General features: G+C 41.0%; 1 non-coding gene across 1 annotated transcript; it reads right to left on the minus strand.

The window, feature by feature from the left end:
* Positions 1–204: 204 nt before the first annotated feature.
* Gm24255 lies at positions 205–332 on the minus strand. The gene has a single exon (XR_003949936.1). It is a non-coding gene; the product is annotated as a small nucleolar RNA SNORA17 (small nucleolar RNA).
* Between the last annotated feature and the right edge of the window lie 6845 nt (positions 333–7177).

The following is a 7177-nucleotide window of genomic DNA, read 5'->3' on the forward strand; positions in this document are numbered from 1 at the left end:
TCTGAGGGTCTGGGGTCATCTCAGGAGTGATCTTAGGAGTGCTATGCCCTACCTGTACATTAGTGGACCAGCAGTGGTCATCTCAGGCATGGTCTGCCCCCCAGGCTTGCATGATACCAGACTGACATTCATCTCAGATTAGCTTCCTGTCTCTGGAGCCCCTGTATGGGAGAGGTGGTTGTCTCAGGTTTGCTGTTTTCAGAAAATTTTAGGTTACTATTCATTTGTATGTTCTTTAGTCAGAACACTGGGCATAGACATAGCCTCTCTCCTCTCTGCCACCTACAGACATGTGACACAGCAGCCACACCACCAATGCCCCTAGGGGCAGGACCAGGCCAGGACCTCACTTTTTTAAATTTTTTTTTTTTAATATCACATAAGACCACAAACATATCCATTTGATATCTTCCTTATTCTGTTTTCAGATGCAAACAAATGAACATGTATTCTACTTTTATGAACATGTTACATGTTTATAAATAATATGTTTTCTGCATTGTTGTAGCCCAGCTTCTTTTTTCTTATCTATATATCCTGTTAATCTCCCCACATTATTATAACTTGTCTTTCCTTCTTTCTCTTTCTTCCTTCCTTCTTTTCTTCCTTCCCATTGTCTTTTTAGGTTTTTTGAGACAGGGTCTTACTCAGTAGTTAGGTTACCAAGTCAATCTCACTGTGTTAACCAGACTGGCCTTGAGCTTAAAGCAATCTTCCTGCTTCAATCTCCTAGACTCTGGGATTATAGGTGGTAGCCGTCACAGTCAGTCTAATGCAGCTTTTCAGTACTTGTAGCTTTTCAAGAGTTGCATAGGAATTTCATTTGTTGTTTTAACCCTATTTTAACACTATTTTATCTGTCCATTCTTCTTCTGTTGAACATTGGCTTTGTGTCCACTCCACCATTTATGGAGATATAAATATAATCAACAGCATGTGTCACTTTGGGCTGCAAGGCTCACATGGTAATAGGGGAGCCAATTGCTTCCTTGTTTTGTCCTTTTACTGTTAATAAATCCCGTGCTGTGTGTTTTCTAAACTCATCCTTACATTATAGCATCTGCTCCCACCCAAGCTGCTTCTGTCTCAATTTTCAGCTAGGTTCTACATATCTCATTTAAAAATTATACAGTCAGTGTTGGAATTCAGAAGAATACAAAGATACACCAGAGCATATCTTGCCACACTGCGACTTTGAATTAAAGAAACTTGCAAGCTTTAGAAAATATTTTGGAGTAACAGTGTCTCAAAATTTTCACAGTGTCCCTCCATTAGCAACAGGGAGGGGCTTTCACTAAAACCTCTGTTTCCTGAGAAGGGTGATCTTCTAAAAGAAAGTTAACATTTTAAAACGATAACAAAACGTAACAAAATTAGTTTTCTGCGTTGAGAGTAGTCCAATTCAAAATCATAGTAAAACCCAATGGAGAAAGATATCATTGGGAGGTTTGGACCGAAGTTAGAGTCTGAAGCACTCCATTCATATTTGTCATTTGGTGGGTGTCTGGTCGTTATCAGTTTTACTTGATCAGGCTAATTTAAAAGCCATGAATTACACAAAGGTGAAATTATTATATAGTTATCCAGTGCTGCACACAGAGTAGGCTTTGGAGAAGAAAATTTTCTAATATACTGACCTCTAGAAGATAAAACGAATAAAGCAAACTGGGCTGGGGATATTGTAGGCTTAGATTTTTTTCTTCAAGACCGACTTTATGGATCTTAAATGCTTCAACCTCCCTTCTAACTCACTCACTAGAACTAGGGGAAAAAGAAGGTTTAGTAGGAAAAGGGTGTTGTGGTCCTGTTTAGGAGTAGTTCCTTGGGTCAATCCTACACTTCCTTATCTATATAAAAACAGTCCAGCTCAATAGCATACATGGCAGCATGATCCAGCAGAAACACAAAGGACCTGCCAAATCAGCAGAAGTCAGAGGAGGCAGCCAGAATCTGCTGGAATACCATGAGAAGTTCTTTGGACCATATCTTTTTCTTTTTTAATTCTTTAATTTATTTATTTACATTTCAAATGTTATCCCCTTTCCAAGTTTCCCCTCTGCAAACCCCCTATCCCACCCCCTTCCTCTGTTTCTATGAAGGTGCACCCATACCCATCTATACACTCCTTCCTCACTGCCCTAGCATTCCTCTACACTGGTGCATCAAACCTTCACAGAGAAAAGAGTCTCCCTTCCCATTGATGCCAGGTAATGCCCCTTCAGCTCCTTCAGTCCTTCCCCTATCTCCTCTATTGGGGTCCATGTGCTCAGTCCCATGGTTGGCTGCAAGCATCTGCATCTGTATTGCTCAGGATCTGGCAGAGCCTCTCAGGAGACAGCTGTATCAGGCTCCTGTCAGCAAGCACTTCTTGGAATCCACAATAGTGTCTGGGTTTGGTGTCTGTATGTGGGATGGATCCCCAGGTGGGGCAATCTCTGGATAGCCATTCCTTCAGTTTCTGCTCCACTCTTTGTCCCTGTATTTCCTTTAGACAGGAGCAATTCTGGATTAAAACTTTGGAGATAGGTGGGTGGCCCCATCCCTCAATTGGGGGGGGGGGGGGCAGGCATGCTTAACCTCTGGATATGGTCTCCACAGGCTCTTCCTCACCATTGTTGGGTATTTCAGCTAACATCATCTCCATGGAGTCCTGGGAGGCTCTTGCTTTCCTGGCATCTGAGACTTGCTGGTTGTTACCCCCAGTTCCCCATCCCCTATTGCTACACGCCTCTGTTCAATTTCTTGACCCTCTTTACATCTCCTCCATCTCCTCCCATACCTGTTTCTTCCACTCTTTCCTCCCTCCCCCTCTTCTCTTCCTTCAAAGTCTCTCCTATCTTCTACTTTCCCTGATTATTTTGTTCCCACTTCTACATAGGACTGAAGCATCTGCTCTTTGATTTTCCTTCCTCTTGAGCTTCATGTGGTCTTTGCCTAAAACCCACTGTACTGGCTAGTTTTGTGTGAACTTGACACAGTTGGAGTTGTCACAGAGAAAGGATCTTCAGTTGGGGGAAATGCCTCCAGGAGATCCAGCTGTAAGGCATTTTCTCAGTTAGTGATCAAGTGGGGAGGGCCCCTTGTGGGTGGTACCATCTCTGGGCTGGTAGTCTTGGTTCTATAAGAGAGCAGGCTGAACAAGCCAGTGGAAGCAAGCCAGTAAAGAAGACCCCTTCATGGCCTCTGCATCAGCTCCTGTTCCCTGACCTGCTTGAGTTCTAGTCCTGACATCCTTTGGTGATTAACAGCAATGTGGAAGTGTAAGCCAAATAAATGCTTTCCTCCCCCCAACTTATTTCTTGGTCATGATCATAATATTTTGTCCAGGAATAGAAACCCTGACTAAGACAAATTGGTACCAGCATAGTGGGGTATTCCTGTGACAACCTGACCATGTTTTTGGGAGGACTGTGGAAGGACTTTGGAACTTTGGGTCAGAAGATCCATTCCATGTTAAGAACTCTGTCAGGTATGGAGGAGCTTGGAAGATAACATTGAGAACAGAGCAGAAGATGGAGGCCTGGCTAGTGAAATTTCAGAGGGAAGATTACTCTTTTCAGGGACAATGCTATTTGGATTGTGAAGATTCTGTGGTTCTGGTTAGCTGGGGCTGAAGAATCAGCTGTGATTGACAAGACACCAGAACTATTAAAGCAAAACCTTTGCATTACTGGGACTATTGATGCTGGTTAGCTGGAGCTAAGAAATTAGCGGTAATTAAGAAGAGACCAGCATCACTGAGGTGAAATCTTCTGGGAAGTGTTTTCTGAGAGCACAGAGGCTGTGTTCCAGAGATAGCCAACATTGTACCTTGTGCTGTGGCTGGACTTGGTAATGTTTAAGAGTCACCTAGGTGGCACTGATTTTGAAGGCATGAAAGGGTCACGCAGAGCAGCTGAGGCACAGCACTGTCAGAAGCCATGGAAGGCCATTGGTGAAGGTGCAGCCTCAGTTGCAATTGATGGTCCAGGACTGAAGGAGTCATGCAAAGGATTTGAGGCTTAGCACCATGAAGAGAGTCTATGAGAGGCTATTGTTAAAGCCAAGTTACAGTGGAAGACAGCAGCATTTTGGAGATGCCAGTACCATGAGATGACTACCAAGAACAGCAGCAGCAGTGGAGTACAGGCAGCTGGAGCCTAGAAGACAACATGTGTACTACAAAGGGCATTGCTGGAGAAGTGACCCAAGCCCTTGGAGGAGCCCAGAAGACCGTGAGTTGGATCCCAGACATTGGATGGTTGGAGATTGATTTTTGCTTTTGATTGTGACTGTGCCCTGATATTTTTCCCTCTTGAAGGCAGTTTTTTAGTGAAGCCCACAGTTAAGAGACTTTAAATTTTTAAAGGACTTTGAATTTTAAAAGACATTGGATATTTTAGAGGGATTAAACTTTTAATATGTAAAGACTATGGGACTTTTAAAGTTATTTAGATCTTGGGGATGAATAAGAACTAAGGGTTGAGGCTTCCTAGTGATGTGTTTGTGTGTCAAGTTGACAAGGGGTCAATTGTACTGGCTAGTTTTGTGTCAACTTGACACAGCTGGAGTTATCACAGAGAAAGGAGCTTCAGTTGGGGAAATGCCTCCAGGAGATTCAGCTGCAAGGCATTTTCTCAATTAGTGATCAAGTGGGGAGGTCCCATCTCTGGGCTGGTAGTCTTGGTGCTATAAGAGAGCAGGCTGAACAAGCCAGTGGAAGCAAGCCAGTAAAGAACATCCCTCCATGGCCTCTGCATCAGCTCCTGTTCCCTGATCTACTTGAGTTCCAGTCCTGACATCCTTTGGTGATTATCATCAATGTGGAAAATGTAAGCTGAATAAACCTTTCCTCCCCAACTTGCTTCTTGGACATGATGTTTGTGCAGGAATAGAAACTCTGACTAAGACACCCACTATCAGTAAGTACATAGCATGTGTGTTCTTTTGTGACTGAGTTACCTCACTGAGGATGATATTTTCTAGATCCATTCATTTGCCTGCTAATTTCATGAAGTCATTGTTTTTAAGAGCTGAGTAGTACTCCATTGTGTAAATGTATCATATTTTCTGTATCCATTCATCTGTTGAGGAATATCTGGGTTCTTTCTAGCTACTGGCTATTATAAATAGGGCTGCTATGAACAGAGTGGATATATATCCTTATTACAAGTTGGAGCATCTTCTGGGTATACGCCCAGGAATGGTATTGCTGGATTCTCAGGCAGTACTACATCCAATTTTCTGAGGAACTGACAAACTGATTTATAGAGTGGTTGGACCAGATTGCAATCCCACCAGCAATGGAGGAGTGCTCCTCTCTCTCTCCACATCTTAGCCAGCATCTGCTGTCATCTGAGATTTTGATCTTAGCCATTCTTATGTGTGTGAGTTAGAATCTCAGGGTTGTTTTGATTTGCATTTCCTTGATGACTAAGGATGTTGAACATTTCTTTAGGTGCTTCTCAGCCATTCAACTTTCCTCAGTTGAGAATCCTTTGTTTAACTCTGTTTCCCATTTTTTAATAGGGTTGTTTGGGTCTCTGGGGTATAACTTCTTGAGTTCTTTGTATATATTGGATATGAGCCCTCTATTGGATGTAGCGTTGGTAAAGGTCTTTTCCCAATCTCTTGGTTGCCATTTTGTCCTATTGACAATGTCCTTTGCCTAATAGAACCTTTGCAATTTTATGAGATGCCCTTTGTCATTTCTACTAAGTGACCAACAAAGACCAATGAAGATCAGAAAAGTCAAGACTCGCATGGCATAGCAATACAAGAGCATTCTCTTACTGTTTGTGGGGTTCCATTTATATTCTTTCTAAACAGCGTGCCCCCTCTCAAGTGTCTGTTTTCAGCAAAACATCACATGCTCTCTCACAAGACAGCTTATCAAAAAGTGTGACATGACACAAGCTGAATTGTTAAAGAAAATATAAAGTTCCACTTTAGTATATAATTCAGATAATAGTGTGCTTCTTTAGCAGCATACATTCTGAATTTCCTGCATCATTTAAAACAGTTGGGTAGTATATATGTGTAATCTCAGAATTTGCATTCTGGAGGTGGTAGGATTAGAAGTTTCAGGATATCCTCAATAATTAGTGAGTTTTAAGTCAGCCTGGGATATATGAAACTCTGTTTCAAGAGGAAGGAAGGAAGGAAGGAAGGATGGAAGGAAGGAAGGAAGGAAGGAAGGAAGGAAGGAAGGAAGGAAGGAAGAAAGGAAGGAAGAAAGGAAGAAAGGAAGAAAAGAAGGAAGGAAAAGGCAATCTGGTCAAATAAAACATCATTATGAAATTCTATTGTCATATTTCACAGATCTAAACAAAAAAACCAAGGTTTATATGGAAACACAAACTATCACAGGCAGTTAAAGCCATTCTAAGTAGAAATATCATAACCAATGTGATCATATTGTATGGCCTCAACCTATACTACAAAGCAATAGGGACAAAGACCCATACATAGTTTAATAAAAGATAACAGAAGATCCAGAGGTAGACTGATATGGCTATAGAAACTTATAAGGGTTCTGACAACCCGGTCAAAAATGTCCATTGGAAAAAAAATTATTGAATGAACAGTACTGATCAAATTGGATAGTCCTTGCAAGAGAATGAAATTAAATCATACATTCTATACAATAATCAATTCAAAGTGGACCAAAGACCATATTTAGAACAAGAAATGTTGACATTGATTAAGGAAACATAGAGGAAATACTTAGGATACAGGTTTAGGTAAGAAATCGAAAGAAACTCTCAATAGCACAGAAATTATCTTTAAGAATTGAAAATGTAATTACCATAAATTAAAGGAATTCCACATAGGTATTATCAACAGACTGAAAAGGCAGAGTATAGAATAGAAAACTATTTGCAAAATATACTTCAGATACAATATTGTTATCAAGAATATATAAAGAAAATTTAAAGAAATGGTTTAAATATTTTCAAAGAAAATTAAATAGGCCTTCAGTAACTGAAAACTGCCTGTAAATATGTTTGTTTTCACTCTCTCTCTCTCTCTCTCTCTCTCTCTCTCTCTCTCTCTCTCTCTCTCTCAACAAAACTATTGCAGGATATTTCATATATTTCCAATTGTGGTATGTCCCTGCCTTTAACACTAGAGCTTTCTGTTTACTGTAAACAAGAACTTGTGGTATGGCTCAGCCCTAGCACACACCTTTAATCCA

This window comes from Mus musculus, chromosome 11 (genome assembly GCF_000001635.26).
Source record: "Mus musculus strain C57BL/6J chromosome 11, GRCm38.p6 C57BL/6J".
NCBI classification, from domain to species: Eukaryota; Metazoa; Chordata; class Mammalia; order Rodentia; family Muridae; genus Mus; species Mus musculus.